The sequence below is a fragment of the Sander lucioperca genome, chromosome 22, assembly GCF_008315115.2.
Source record: "Sander lucioperca isolate FBNREF2018 chromosome 22, SLUC_FBN_1.2, whole genome shotgun sequence".
Lineage (NCBI taxonomy): Eukaryota > Metazoa > Chordata > Actinopteri > Perciformes > Percidae > Sander > Sander lucioperca.
Window position 1 is genome coordinate 12,722,392 of NC_050194.1, and position 16,599 is coordinate 12,738,990.

Below are 16,599 nucleotides of genomic sequence, written 5' to 3' on the forward strand. Positions count from 1 at the left end.
GTCATTTATTCAAAACGATGAAAGATTGACTCAAAGAGCAAAAACAGAAAAGGGGTGACAGAAAGAGAGATTACTTAACCCTGTCAAACTGTTGAAGCCGTAGGAGACATTTATATTGGATGTGCTGTCACTGTCCTTGCTCAAGAGTTCTGAGGAATCCTGCTTTCCAAAGCAGAAGAAAACAATTATGTTACTGCAGCTTTCTCCATCTCAATCTATCCTCTATAATCTGGGGTTCATAAATAAAACACACACACACACACACACACACACACACACACACACACACACACACACACACACACACACACACACACACACGTGAATAAAATCTGCACTATGTTGCTTTGGATTAGCTTCCACATCATGTGCCCTCAGCTGCTCCTGGCTCTACCTCCCTCACTCTGTTATTGATGGAAGCAGGGTGTGATGCAATTAAATAATGATGACTAATTTACAAAAACAGGGCAGGGATGGCCATGCACCTCACTCGCAGTCAACTCAAACATTTCCCCTGGTTTACGTTCTACATTCTCTCTCTGACCTCAGTGAACAGTGAGGACTCAGAGAGGCCTTCTTCGTGGACTGATTCCAGTCATTTGGGTGAGGGTGAGAAGTAGGTCAAGTGGCTGACACTGTTTCAGAATGCAATAGGGGCATACTTTAAGTCTATTGAAGCAGTTAAGATAAGAAATCTGTGTGGAACTCTCGCTTTCACTTCCAGGCTTGTTGCTGCTTGTGAGCGGAGAGTAGATGAGCTTAAAGATCTCATCATTATTGTAATAGTTGTATAGTATGTTATAGTCTGCTGTAATTGTAATACTCTGATGTTCCTATCACACCTTGACCACACTGGGCTTCAATGTCAAATCAAGCTCATCGTCACTTTATTCCTTAATAAACTACAGAGAAGACAACTTAAAGCTACCTGACATTGTTCTTGTACTTTTCTATTTAAAGTTGCTCTACAAGAATCTTAAAAACTGAAAAAAAAATTTCCCACACAAATGTTCGGCGTTAAAGCGAAAAGGGAAAATATTAGAAGTGACAAACGCTATTGGGAGACTTGGCCAAGGGCAGTGTCGAGGAAGACGGAAACCGAGAAGCGCGCTGCTTGCTTTGGCATCCGAACTTGGCTCTGATTCAAAGTCGCTATTAAAGCTCCCTGGCTATAGCCCACCTCTTGTACCTCGTATTAAATTATCGGCGAGGGCTGTTTTTCTCGCTTTTGTTGGCGCATCTTTCCAAACCGAGGAGGCTGACACCTGTCTATGGTGTCCGCCGCTCTGATCCAGCGCGCCGCGCTGATTCAGCGACCCAAACGCCTACTTACGATCACACGAGCTCAGCCTATAATAAAGTAATGTCAGTCATTACCTTAATTTAAAACAAACAGTAGTAATGGGCAGCCCGTCACAGCAAGCGCTGTGAGTCACTCGCTTCTTTTCTAAGAGAATAAGTGGTGCGTAAAATTGAAATCTGCTCTCCACAAAAACACGCTGGATGTGAAATAAACAGACACAGCGACCTGCAAATTATAAACTCACCCCGGTGTCAAGTCGTCAGTGTCGTCGTCTTTGAATTTAAAAAGGACATCCCCCTGAGATCCACACCAATTAGCCTTTAGGTTCTCTTCCGTCAGAAATTGTCCCCTCCAAACGCAAAAAGTGTCTCGTGTTTTTCACACTCGCCTCGTTAAAATATTAAAAAGGACAAGAGAAGCGCGTGCAACATAGTCAAAAGTGTGGGCAAACCGAGAGGAGGTGGACCACTGCATCCGCACCCGAAGCTCAAAGTAACTGAAAGCCGTCCAGTACATCCATAGGTTGTAAAGCGAGCCCGGGGTAGGCTACTCCCCATTAAAATCAAACCCAGATTTTCCCAAACATGTATGCGCACGCGAGAGAGAGAGAGAGAGAGAGAGAGAGAGAGAGAGAGAGAGAGAGAGAGAGAGAGATCTAAATATTCCACGGTGTTCTGTGTTTTGTTAACTCAAGTTTCATTTTACCTGCAATTTGGTGATGCGTGAAATTTACTTGTGAAGCCAAAATAACGCGCAATCGAACATAAACACTTGACCAAAGTACCACTTGCTGCAAGATTCTTTTTCCTCAAACAACACAACTGGTCTCACTTTTACAACAAATACCTCCGCCGCTTTACGGACTGATTCTCACTGTGCTGCCTGCTCTAAATGCCCCATGGCTCGCTGTGTTCACAGGCAGCCATATGGAGGTCGTAATGAGAACACAACGTTGAACCTGTTGAAAAAGAATAGGCCTAGCGGGGCTCCGGGGCCCACAGAAACAAGAGGCAGATGCCGAATGTAATAATTTATTAATCCTAATAATAGTCCAACACATGTTGGATTTATTAGTGTAAGCCTGCGTCAAGGCAGCAAATTGTTGCCGTTTTGATGGTTTTATTAGTACGTAGGCCTAATAATAAAAGTAGCATCAAATAAAATATGTTATGCTATTGGCTCGTGGTTGCATCATGAGGATGGTCTGTTGCGAGTCGATGGTGTGTGTGTGTGTGTGTGTGTGTGTGTGTGTGTGTGTGTGTGTGTGTGTGTGTGTGTGTGTGTGTGTGTGTGTGTGTGTGTGTGTGCGCGCGCGTAGAGAGAGGTTCGTTTTGGCACAGAAAATGTGGCCCTGCGCCCTCGGCCATGACAGCAGCATATTAACTCATTAACAACATTCATATGGCTTTATACCCCTCTAGGTTAAAGAACAACAGCGTAATTTGTTTGTCTAGATGAGGGTTTGCAATTTTATATAGCATCACAGTGTGCGTTAAAACGTACTGGAGAGGTCCAAACTGGTTTACAACAGGTTTTTAATTGTAGTCAATAGTAATGAATTATATTGATATTGCCACAGCCTATATCTACACAAAGCAGTAAAAGAACACAAATGGGGACTTCAGTTTGAGGCATTCTTTTGCCTGCGACTTTCAAGTTGTCTCAGCCAATCACATCTGAGCACCAAAACTACTCATTTTGTAAAAGCGTATAGATGTTACATTCTTAAAACCAGTCCAGTAGATGCGCGAGGACGGCCACAATCCGCTTTATCATTGCCGTTAATTCAGGCGACATCCCGCGTGTTGATACTCTCTGTGTTATTGCAGGTGCAGCCTTCCTACCGGCGGGCCGTTATTATTCGAGCATCACGGCCGAACAAATCCCGAGCACCTCCCGGCTCCGCTGTAAGCTGATCAACATTCCTCCTGTATTTACTGTACCATCCTCTGGGGGGAACAGCCCGACCCGGCCCGGCTCGGCCCGGGATCGAGCTGCGCTTTGGTGCCTTTATTCCAGTAATTCATCTCAAAACAAAGACTGTATAAACACGTATTGAAACCCCGCGGATAATTTAAGATAATAAGCATTAACCCCAATCCTGATTGTGTATTCGCGTGCGTGTGCGTGTGTGACGCCTACATCAGAACACACCTGCAGCCAATAATTAACTGTATCAGTGAGCAATGGGACAGGAACAATGACACTGCCAATTAATGGGTTTAAACACAGTGCCAGCTTCACTAGAATAAGGCTAAAATCAATTAAATTAAATCAAACTCGAGATAGGATAAATGGCACATGAGCGAGCGCGAGACCATGGGTTACTGGGCAGTATGTTAAAGAGTTACAGCAATTTCTTGCTCGTGAAAACTTGACACATCTTCTCTCATGAAACTTCTCATGTATCTGCCATCAGCCTGTATTTATTGTTATTACTCCTTTTGCTCCTCTGGCCTCCTGTCCTATTACGTTATTCTCTTATTCGTCTAAGACCAATTCTTCATTTGAAATTCTCCTTTCCTTCTTGACGATTTTCTCACATGAATCAGACCCTAAAATAACCTTTTCATCGGCTTCCCGGGAGTCTAAATTAGTTTTATAATGAATCTTCATTATTTTCTAATTGCATTTTTCCAGTGCTCCCTGGTCTTCATTTTTATTCTCCAACTGAACAAATTCCTTTAGACCCACTTATCATTTATTTTACTATGTTTTCAATTAAACTGCTCGAGTTTAAACTCAGACATTTGAGAAAGTAGGCCAGTAATTGGAACGATTACAGCAGGCTTTAAACAATTTGGTCCAACTGAGTTTCTGAAATTGAACAAAATACTAGAAATCTTTAGTTCAGTTTAAAAAAAAAAAAAACTGAAAAATTCTGCTGTCAGCTAGCCTTCACTGTTTCATAGACATGGGACATAAACATACACACTCTCCATACATTGCCAATTTCGATATTTCTGTTAAATAAAGGAGCCCCGCCAGCCAGGCACTAATCTAGTTAGATTATCTCTCCAATTACAACTGGGAGAGATTAGACTGCGATAAAGACAGATTGAAAGAAAGAAAGACTAACTACAGGCAACACACTCACTTGCTGTCAGATGGGATTCAAGCGGGGAGCTCTCCTCGGTCCTTTAGAGTTGTTGCAATTGGATCAGTCTGCTGATTTTTGTCTGCAAAACAAGCCTCAGTGGTGTGTCTGTTCAAAGCCCGGGGCTCTCAGCGCTGGGTTCCCTGCGGCGGACACCCTGGAGAAAATGTCAGCCTCCGGCTTTTTCCTCGCTTCATTTTTTGGCACCCCTGCGGTTGGGCGCCCCTGCTGTTGGGCGCAAGGAGAGATGCTTACCTTGTCCTGGGGGAAACCCCCCTACCTGTCATTCAGTGGAGGAAGGTCGCCCTCTTGTGGCTTAACACGTGTAAAGCTCCTTTATGTTTCTGATCAGAGATCCACAGTTTAGCACTGTTTACATTTGGTTAGCCCAAATATATTGTCGTTTTTGTCCTCATAATATTAGAAGTCCTCATATTAATAGAAGATTAAGCAACGTCATGTCTAGAAGCCATGTCTAAGTAATATACTGTATGAGACCAGAGACCTTTGCCAATGCAGACATTGAGACTTGGCATAGCAAGAAAATCACAGGTGTTGGTAATAACATTAATGATGCCCTGTCCCATTTAGTTGTTCAGGTAAATCCTGCAAGTAAGCCAGCATACACACTAGATCGCTAAAACAAAAATGGAATGCAGCCATCATTAATGTTACCAGTTACACCTGTGTTTCAGCCATAGACTGTATAAAACTGCTTTCACCTGTCGAATTATTTGCTTTAAGAAAGGTATTTAGTCAAATAGTAAAATAAAATAAAATAAAGTAAAATAAAATAAAATAATGATGGATCCACTGGTGTGTCCAGCAAAGTTCAACACTTCTAAAAAATTCTTTTGAGGTATGAAATGCTCCTGTTATCTCCAACCTCTTCAATCTGTTTGCAGTCTTCAAACTCTCAGCAGAGATCATATGAAGCTTTGGCATGTGGCTAATATCACTATCATGCTGTTCAACCACTATGCAACAACGTACACCTTATAGTACTATGTTTGGGAGGAATTTGCTTGTTTATATGGAGGCAAATAGACAACATGCAATGCCATTGTGAAACCATAGATAAATACTGGGTTTCTGACTTTCTAATAAGTTATCAGCAAAAGTAAGTCGTCAGAAAGAATACATGTTAATAAAATTGCTGTCCAGACACAATCTGTCAACCCAAAAGTTTTTCTTAACTGATCTATTAAGCATTAATTAATCAATTACACATATCAGTCATTAACATGTTTATTTGTCAGTGGTGGAAGTACTCAGATGTTTTATTTTTTGATGTTTTAAGTAAAATTAGTTATACAGTGTAGAAATACTTTTACAATTAAAAGTCTTGCATGTGGCCGGGTTAGCTCAGTTGGTAGAGCAGGTGCACATATATAGAGGTCAGCAGCAGCCGTGGGTTTGACTCCGACCTGCGGCCTTTTGCTGCATGCCATTCCCCATGTTGCAGCTGGTGAAGGTCATTTTAACAAATGTATATACTGCCAGGATGCTTTATCTATACAAAAAAAAAAAACACACATCAGAATTGATTTGTTAATTACATTTTGTTTTACAAATTTGAATCTGCAAAATAACTGTAACTAAAGCTGTTAAATAATTGCAGTGCAGTTAAAAGTATAGCATTTGCCTCTGAGATGTAGTGGAGTAGAAGTATAAAGTATATACCATCAATTAGAAATACGAGTACCTCAATACTGTACTTAAGTAGGCCTACAGTACTGGAGTAAATGTACTTTCCACCCCTGCCAATTGTTACTACTTATGAATCCTTTATAAAGGATTACCTTATTAGTATGTGGCACTGTTATATGTTATGAACAAGTTCAAAAGTCAAGATCTCACTTAATGTTTGCCTCTTACATAAAGCCATACACCTGACTCCCACTGTGAGGGTGCTGCTCCTCCCCAGTCTGCAGCCTCCTGCTGATACCCTTCAGTTCAGTACTGAAACACGGTACAGTAATGCAAAGTAAAGCACACTGCACATCCAAATACCTTTACAGTCAGTGGGAAAGAGAAGTGGGCCAAACACAGGGGCACGGTGGAACCCAACTGACTGATAATTAGTTGCTGCTGGCAAGAACCCCAGAGAGGATGGGTAGGTGGTTTGTACTGTAGGGGTTGGGGTTGGGGGGGGGGGGGGGGGGGTTGTGGCAGGGTTTTGGGGGGAAATGGGAAAAGGAGGTCAAAAGAAAGAACAGAGAGAGAGAGAGAGAGAGAGAGAGAGAGAGAGAGAGAGAGAGAGAGAGAGAGCACTGAGGGCACTTCAAACGACACTGAGGTCCGTTGTAAAAATAAACAGCTTGAGCCTCTCTCAGCACACCCCCTGTTTCTAACGACAGCCGCTTGGGGAACCCCGCCTGTTTACTTTCCCTCTGCCGACTCATCTTAAGTCAGGACGGCGTGTTGGCGTTATTGTATACATCCTCTCACACACTCACTCGCTCAGGGCTCAGCTGCCACTCCACTTCAAAGACCCAAGGCCTGAGTGGGAATGGAAGACATATTAATGGGTATAATACCAGAATGTCCTTGTGAAATGTGTGTGTGTGTGTGTGTGTGTGTGTGTAGGCCCAGAGTCCGTCTCTCTGTGTGTCACACACACACACACACACACACACACACACACACACACACTTCCATCGCTTGGGGTGTGCGGTATCAACATGTCAACATTAAGGAAAGAGAGCTATCAATAGCTCTTCTGCCAGTATTATTGTCCCATCCATCATTTTGACATCACACCACTGAAGGTGGTCTCTTCCCAGCTCACACTGATGACTCAACCGCAGAGAGTTTTTAAATGAGGATACCTTGAGGCCGCAGCTAGGAATCTGCAGTAACCCAATCTGCAGTCCTGAAGACTCGGAGGATGTGTGCCGACCTCAGTATGTGTGTGTGTGTGTGTGTGTGGAGGGGGGATACTGTTGACTTGCTGCAGGATTATTTTTGGGTTAGCTGCTTACATTTGACAGCAGTGAGCATCCAGGATGACGGTGGGAAATTAGCTTTCCCACTTGGTGTGCAGTGCATGTGTGATTAACCCACAGAGAAAAAAAAGATTACTTGGAAATATGTGTGTTTTTTAACATACATGTATGCATGTCTGTGCATTGAGGAGGGGGTTCAGGTGCCTCTCTGGTGGTATTTAGTCCCTTCATTTGTGTGGAATCCAGCATCATTATCCCAAAGTGTTGCCAGCTGGAAGCGCTTGGGAGTTCCCATTTGAACTCTATGTGTGTTCTGAAGATGTAGAAAGAGCATGAGAGCCGAAACACTCTAATGAACGCTCACGTTCTGGTTCTCATTCCGCACTGATATTCATGAGCGGCAGAATCTGGCAGTGTCTTGTCAATTAACTAATAAATTGTGTGGCTACAACAATGCCACCCAAGGCTACATAGCCTCTCTGTGAATTAGTTGTAACCCAGTGAGCTGGAAGTGGATGATGGAGGAGGTTCAATTCAAGCACACTGATAGTACATAACAGCATAATAAATGTTCACTCAATTAGAAGAAAACTTTGAATGTTTCAGTTTTTCCCTCTTGCCTAAGTTCATCAGCATCAAACGGTAATTATTAGCTGTTTTGATTGGTGGGTGATCATTCAGTTGAAGCACTTGTGGCAATTGGAAAGACAGAACACACTAAAGTAACTAGGATTTCTAGATGTACTGATCAAGTGTTTGTTATTTAATGTCCTGCCCTGTCATAATTAACCCCAAGGCCACCAGAGCACCAATGTTCTTTGCCTTGTTTGAATTAATGCTCGTATCAATAATCTTGGGATGGCAATGTCAGTCGGTCTAACACGTTGGTTCAGATTAAAATATCTCAAATATATTTATGATTTCCAGAGGATGAATCTAAAGGATTTTGGTGATCCCCTGGCTTTTTTTCTTTAGCTCCAACAGCAGCAAGTTTTCCCTTCTACTTCTATCCAATAGAATTGGTATACAATTTGTTTAAGATATGCAAAGACTTTGGTGATGCCCTGACTTCTTCTCTAGCACCACCATGAGGATGACATTTGTAGTTTTTTGTGAAATATCTCAACTATTGGATTGCCATGAAATGTGGTACAGACCACTTAACTTTTCATCCAGCGCTACCATCAGGTGAAAATTTCAACTTGTCAAATACTTTGGTTTATCAACATAACACCTGCAAAACTGTTGACATAAACATCAGCTGTCTTTAGCGGTAGTTAGCAAAGCATGCTAAAATGGTAAACTAAGATAGTGACCAAGGTAAACACTTGCTTAACATCAACGTGTTAACAAGTAATTTTGAGCACGTTAGCATTTATCTAAGTACAGCCTTTACAGAGCTGCTACAATGGCTGTAGACTCTTAGGCTAGATTGACTACAGTTTACATGCCAAATACAATAAAGAGTTTTCTAGGTTATCCAACCTGAATGACACACTGTTGCAAAGTTAAATTGAGGATGGGATAATTAGCATGTTTGGAAATGAGCGAGATAATAGAGATTATAAAGCTACATGTGATCCCTGCCAGACCAATTATGTGTAAGTTACTGCTTATCTGGAATCACAGATAACCAATCACACAGTTTTGCAAGCATACCCACATTTACAGTTAGAGAAAACACAATATGTTACCACAAGATGGCAGAATTGGTCTAGTTTGACATGTTCTTCCACCTGTTCCAGGGTTTGCTAAGCAAGTCAAAGTATGAGACCATTGTCCAATGGTCAACATTCTGACAACAGGGTAGTACAGTAAATCTCACCAAGTGATCCCTAGTACTTCCTGTAGCTGCTGGGATATGAAGTTTCTAGGCTGTGATGACTTAGGGCATTTGTTATCTATATAGCACGCTGCAGGTGTAAATCCTTAAAGATATATGGTTGTTTCTTTGGATTTACCAGGAAGAATTCTGTTTTGTACGTGTAAACGTGTACTTTGAATTTGAACTATGTCCTGGGCAGATTCCAAAGTGAGCAGGTTTATTGATATTTTCTTAATCAATAACCTTAAATACAGTCTTCGTTGGCCAATGTGGTGTTGATGTTTTCTGTAGGGTTTAGGTCTCAAGTATCTATGGAGAAAGGGTATTCTTTGTCAGGCCCAGTGGTCAGCTTTCCGTAGTCATTTCCGTTCACAAAAGGGGTATTTACCCTCAATATGGTTTGCATAAGCTGTAAGGAGGTTCAGGGTGGGTCAGTAATTACAATGCAATTCAAAACCAGCCCACATTACCAAGGATGTTTCTTCTCACCAGTTGAATAATACAAAATGGGTATAATGGGTGGTATGACCCTTTTCTGAGAACATTTTTAAATCTCAGTTTTAAGATAACACAAATTGGTTTTAATGTTTTGCTGTTTTGTTTGAGGGATTAAAGCCATGTCATAAATTAATTTCACTCAACCAGAGAGTATGACCCATTTGGCATTTCATACAAGTCATACAAAGTTTTGGGTAACACTATGGGAAATTCACTTGACAATTGTCCGGTCAATTACTAGAGTATTACATTGTCTTGCTCATTGTGGTCGCTTTCAGTGTAACATGATCCATTCCTAAATGCCCTCTGATTCAAACAAGTTCATAGCAGTGTTCCCATGGGGTCAACCCATGTGCAATCTGAGCTGAAAAGCATCCCATTTGGCTCTCCCTTTACATCCTATTGACAAGTGTGCACACACACACACACACACACACACACACACACACACACAAACCTGCCCCCTTTGAGTCTAAACCTCTATAGCCGTATATGTCCATTCCCTAATTGGTGGTTCTTCTTTCAAAGGAGTGATTATGTGTGTATGTGTTTAGAGGCGTCCTCTCTGTGCAAGGCGTCTCGATTCAGTCCATGTCCAATGCCAGAGGGGACAAAAGAGGCACCCGTTCCTCTCGGGGCGAGGGGCCGTTGACACCAATAAATCCCCCCTTCCACTTCCTCCCCGGTGTGTTGGGGTTATGTCAGGAATGTCCTGGGTCCTATTGTCCCCTGGTGCTCTGTTTTTGGTAACCCATCACCAAGCATTCTCTGCTGCTCACAGTGCCTTCTCCCTCCCCCTTGCACAACACACACACACACACACACACACACACACACACACCCTGGGCTGTATGTCCCCTGGTCCCTCACTCTGAATAGACCACCTCGGCTGAATACGACAGACAGGCAGGCGTCAGAACATCAGGTTCAGCAGCCCGAGTCGTGCCATGGCAGCCCAGTGGGGAAAATACAGCCAGTTATTTTCACCTGTTTGGTTCCCTTGCGCTCTTTGTTTTACGGGAGAAAGAAAATAAAACAATGGCCTGAGTGTTTTAGACTCCACTCCTAATTCCTATTCCGTCCTTTCAGTGGGATCGAGTACACTGCCCTCTTCACCCCTTTTATAGTGATCAGCGCTTAAGGACACATTCATTTGATACTTCTACACTGTTACATATCGTTAATCTCTCATGCATATGGTGTTCCAGAAGTTATTTTGGGGATGATTTCTATCATATGCAACCTGTCTCAAGTACTTCTTCTTAAGTTAGTAAAGTCCTACATGTCCCACAATGCATGTTGACAGAGAATAGGGCTGAAGTTGAGAGTTTAATGTGCTAAAAGCAGCACACAGACTTGGACCAATTTTCTTGCTTTAAAGTGGCACCTATTATTTAACACATAGTTAACATGTCTTATCAGCTGCCACTGATTCTGATCACGTGAGATTACCATTGATGATATAGTGTTGGAACATTTTCTTGTTCTACAATGGGTTTCACCCTGTGTTTTGGCTATTGACTATTGGCTTTAGTGGAAATACCATATGTCAATATAACAACGCAATGTTTTTTATCTTATCATCAGCAGGGACAGACATTAACTGAAAAACCAAAAAGTTAAAGTACAGAACTGTTTTGCAAGATTGGCTTTTCCCTTTGAGGCTGTAATTTTAGCATGCATTTTTTTTATTCCCATGTAAATGTCGTGCACCTCATCTCACCAAGAACCATGTGAACGAGTTCAAGATAAACATTAATTACCTCTAAATTTAGTTGGTACAGAAACAGGATTAAAAAAAACACAAAGACATTAGAATTAAATTACACACACACACACACACACACACAAACCTTTTCTCCTGACTGCTTACGTGGAACCTGTTATGGAGAGACTGAGCAGAAATACTAAGGATTGACTTTCTTAAATTAAGGTATTTACACAGCTCAGCAAATGACATGTAATCACGACCCATGGCCCTGCTGTCTATATCACTATGATGCTCTGCAGCTTGTGTATGGCCATGGCTTTTGCATAAGGCATGTTGCACAAACAAAAACCTTAGCAAAGGACAGGACAGTCATCTCTAGTGTGACCAGGAAGGAGTAATCTGCTATTAGTAATCCAACTTGGGCTGTATCATCTGCATAATCTGCTTGATTCAAATACACTTCATCATCTCCATCCCTCTCTTTCTCTCTCACAAACCTGCTCACACATAGTGAACACACATTCCCAAATCTCTTTGCTTACTGCATGTCACGCATAACCATTCAAGACATCATGTGTCCATTCATTGCAACCCCTTCGTGCATTCATTCAACCTCTAATAGTACACATACTCTCTTCGCTGGCCTTATTCACTCCAATCACAGGAGAGGTAACATCACATACTGCTGTTGCTGCTTCCTCGTGTCACCTGGCTCCATTAGAGCTTGCGCCATTGCCAAACCCCAAATACCAGAGGTTTGATTTGTTGTTTGGTGGGGGCAATGTATGAGCTGTGTGTGTGTGTGTGTGTGTGTGTGTGTGTGTGTGTGTGTGTGTGTGTGTGTGTGTGAGGGAGTAAGAGGGAGTAGGTGGGTTGTACACATGTTACGAAGTGAGGCGCCATTGCAGCCTAAAAAACTATTAGTCTCTGTAAATACACACTGTGGTGAAAGTAAACATTCTCAGCATGCCATCTAGGCGCACAGAGGGGTACTGGGAGACAGCCGCCGGACAGGCTGTGAGGGGGAGGTGTATATGTGAGAGTGTGTGTGTGTGTGCGTGTGTGTGTGTGTGTGTGTGTGTGTGTGTGTGTGTGTGTGTGTGTGTGTGTGTGTGTGTGTGTGTGTGTGTGTGTGGAGTACAGCAGCAATCAGTGAGCTGAGAGGAGGTGGATATGGAAAATATAGATTTTAACTGGGGGAAAACTCATGAGTTTGTATATAATCAAGTCACAATCACGATCAAGTTGAGAAGTCAAGTAAACGACTTACAGATAGTTTACCTGTGTGTGTTGTTGTGATGACTGGGGACCAATTAGGCATCAGGAGTACTCTGGGAACACCTAGTGTTTGTGTGGGCTGGTGATGAGTGCTGTCCAACTCTTATGTCTATCCTGAGATCTGGTGTGTGTGTGTGTGTGTGTGTGTGTGTGTGTGTGTGTGTGTGTGTGTGTGTGTGTTCGTGTGCGTGTGTGTAAAACTGACTCAATTTTGTGTCCCATTTGACAGACAAGCCAGGTTTCTGATTTTAGTTTGATGAGGTGAAGATGGTAAAGTCAGTAGTGGTTAATGGCATATTTGTGTCCATACATTTTTAGAACCAAGGCATAACACTCACAATTCGAAGTCTGTCACACTGGCATGTACCAAACACAGTCTACAAACTTTAACACACGTTTCCTGATTGGTGAGGAAAAAAACACGATAACAAGTAAAATTAGGCTGTTCTCAAAGGGATCAAAAGACGGCCATTGATGCAAAGGGACTATTTTGATTCGGGACCCATGCTGGCAATGGGAGAAAGCACAAGTAACCATGGAAACAGAGCTCAGAATATACACTATTCCCAGGGTGGCGAGTGCCACGCCACCCACAGCTCTATTTTTAGGCCTTACTTTGGGCTTACAATATCTGTTACATCTAACAAGAGTTAAACTGAGTAATCAGCAAGCATGACTACAGAAATGTGACTCTGACACTATGCGTCTGATTAAAAGGGTAGCAGCATAAGAGCATATAGGGAAACCAGGCTCTTACTGCAGGCTTTTGACTGCTGTGTGTTTAATAGGAGCTCCAAGAACACAAACAGCATAAAATAGACATCATTTATCTGATTATTACTTTTCAAATTGCAGGTATTAAGAAATTAAGCATATTGTAGCGAGTTACATGGAAGAAGTCAAAGAGCCAGAGATATAGAACTCTGTGGAAATTTATTCAACCACTACACACACTTGATACACATACGTCATCAACCTATCCCAGTGTTTCAGTCATGGTAACCCAACAAATGTAAATAACCATGAACACATTATCAAGACTAAAACCTAGGTAACGTAAATGCATAACAAAAACACTAACAGAACATCATTTACACACTTAAACTAAACACTTAAACAACACTAATAACCTAGTCCCATGATCCCCCAGTCATCACAACGGCATCCTGCCAGCCGTTACAATATCAAATAGTAGGCAAATTAGAGATTAAAGAGGATTATAACAGGCAGCCACAACAGCAAGAATATAAAAAACAATTACCTGTTTGCATGGAGAAATGTATGACGATTTCAAACAGGAAGGAAGGAGCCTGGATATTGAAGGTCTGGTCAACTTTGGCCTTTTGTCTGCGCTTTAAGCAGGAAAGCCCTGCTTTGCATCACAAACTGCTCCTCACACTCTTCAGATTTTGCAGCATACTTAAGTTGCCAGCCAGACTTTTCAACAACCAGTGTTGAGAAACTAAGTTTAAGTAATACAGTCCTGTGAATGATGAATGTTCTCATGACTCTCATTGCATGCATTTCCAGTGCATTACCAGTCGGCTTAATTGTGAGAAGCACCGCTTGTTGGCGATGACCGGAGTTTGATTACAATCACCTGTTATTTGACTACAGTCACCTGTTGTTTGCCGGCAAAGATGGCCGCTGTGTTGATGTAATGGCATGTCATGAATTTGGTGCCCACTGCTGCTGACTCCAGCAGGGTTTGTGAGCACTTGCAGCAATTGGATGGTTGACATCAGGATGGTGCAGCTGGTGTTAGATCTCGAAGCACCGGAAGTGTGTTAAGAGAGAGAATCTTTAACCCACCCATCCACCCACACCCACACACACACACACATTTCAGGCATGACCTTGGGGAAGGAAGAGTGTAATTAACCAATCAGGGCCTTGTGGTGGTTCAAAGAGTGACCAATCAACTGAAAACCACCAGGAAGACAAAAAAGGATCAGCGGAAAAACACACATGCATGCACCATCACTTCCCGTACATACGCGCACGCGCACACGCACGCGCACGCGCACACACACACACACACACACACACACACACACACACACACACACACACACACACACACACACACACACACACACAATCTCAGGATAGACATCTCAGGATAGACATAAGAGTTGGACAGCACTCATCACCAGCCCACACAAATACTAGATGTTCCCAGAGCCTAATTGGTCCCCAGTCGTCATAACAACTACAGACACACTCTCTTAGATACATCTCTTGCTTCTTACATGAACAAATGCTTGACACACACCTCCAGACACCACAAGCTGGGTATGGTGGTCTGACGGAATGCCGGGTATCATCTGCGGTGACTCCATTTATGTGTGTGTGTGTGTGTGTGTGTGTCTGTGTGTGCCTTCCCTCCCCTCAGTGCTCCATCTAATACCCTGTCATCATCAATAACCTCAGCAGTGCTGACTCACTAGCTTTTACAACCATGGGCTTTGGGCCTTACTTACAGCCACAGACCCTTGTCTCCCTCTCTGTCTGTCAGCCCGCTGCAAGCAAGCAAGCACGCACGCACGCACGCACGCACACGCACGCACGAGATGTGTGCGTGCATGTGTACACGTGCGCCTGTGGCTGATTTTGTGTGCAAGCATGCAATCACAATACACGCTTAGCTGCACACTTATTCTTCAGCGTAGATCCGCACAGGTATGGATGTGTCTTTCACGTTTGCTCGAATCAAAGTCACCGCAGACCCTTTACCACCCACCCACCGACGCACCCTAATCCTTCCTGATCGGTCCACAATCCATCATAATAATTGAGTCTCATCATGAGACAGAGCCTTGTCATCTTCACCACAAATTTGCCACCCCCAGCTCCTTCCCCATCATCCCTATCCTAATTGTCTCCAGGCCTTTGTTTAATTCTCCGTACAGGCTACAAATATGTGCTTAATTTTATATTCACTGAGGGTTTAAATATATATAAAGCTTCTAAATATACCAAACTGTATTTATTATTGTGGGGTCATTGTAGCCCATTTTGTCAGAGGTCTGTGCTGATGAATGTGGAGACTGTGTCAGACTATAAGGATGCTGAACGTCTGACCACCACTGTCTTGACATTTTTATGAACATTATGTGAATGCAGGCTGCTCTGATATGTCAGCGCCTCACTTGTGGCCCTTTGAATGGGTCGATGAGGCGACATCTTCAAATTATTCTCAGCGTGAAACATCAATCAAAGGGCTGTCTGTAGCCATTTTATGATGAAATTGTGTGATTTGTTGATGAATGAAAAGTGTAGATTTTATGAATGGTGTGAAGTTGTGACAGTCAACATCAGCCGTTTTGCATAAAGTGAAGACAGGAGTCTGACAGTTGCTCATTTGAGGATTGGCATTTTTCCCTGGGTGTAAGGAGAAAACCACATGGTCCGTATTTAATCCACAACTGTGTTAGATGCTTTTAGGTTTTTAGGTTTCTATTTCTAGGATGGGATTAATTTAGTGGGTGTACAGTTGGTTTAAAGCTGGGGCTGCATTTTTAACAAATAGGGTTAGAAGAAATGTGAGCGTATCTAATCATACAGCAACACTTCCAGGACAATGAGTTCTAAAATAATAACCACAGAATATGTAATTTAACATACAGAATGTGTCCTGAAATACATATCGAGCATTTCCATTTAATTTAAACACAAAATAACTAACATTAAGTCTCCATTTAATCACATTTGTGTTCAGGGACAGAGAAGGGACTGAGAAGATTCAAATTGTTTATTTATCTGGCATATGATAAGGATTAAGTACTTTGATGACAATTAACGATTCATCATTTTACTGAGGACCCCCTGGACTCCCGTCAAGGACCACCTGGAGGTCCCCGGACCCCACTTTGAGAACCTCTGATCTGACTGGCTGGCCGGGTCCGTTTCTAAAAGGTGCGCACCTAACTGGCTGGA

General features: G+C 42.6%; 1 protein-coding gene across 5 annotated transcripts in view; it reads right to left on the reverse strand.

The window, feature by feature from the left end:
* ntn2 (netrin 2) overlaps positions 1-16,599 on the reverse strand; it is a 70,353-nt gene that overhangs the window by 42,120 nt on the left and 11,634 nt on the right. For 3 of the 5 annotated variants that reach the window (XM_031315452.2, XM_031315456.2, XM_031315455.2), the window contains exon 1: positions 1,548-1,882. The exons of 1 other annotated variant lie outside the window; for it this stretch is intronic. The gene's annotated coding sequence lies outside the window, so the exon portion shown is untranslated. Of the gene's footprint in view, positions 1-1,547; positions 1,883-4,400; positions 4,847-16,599 lie in introns of those variants that run through there. One more of the 5 variants, XM_031315454.2, reaches the window with a different exon arrangement.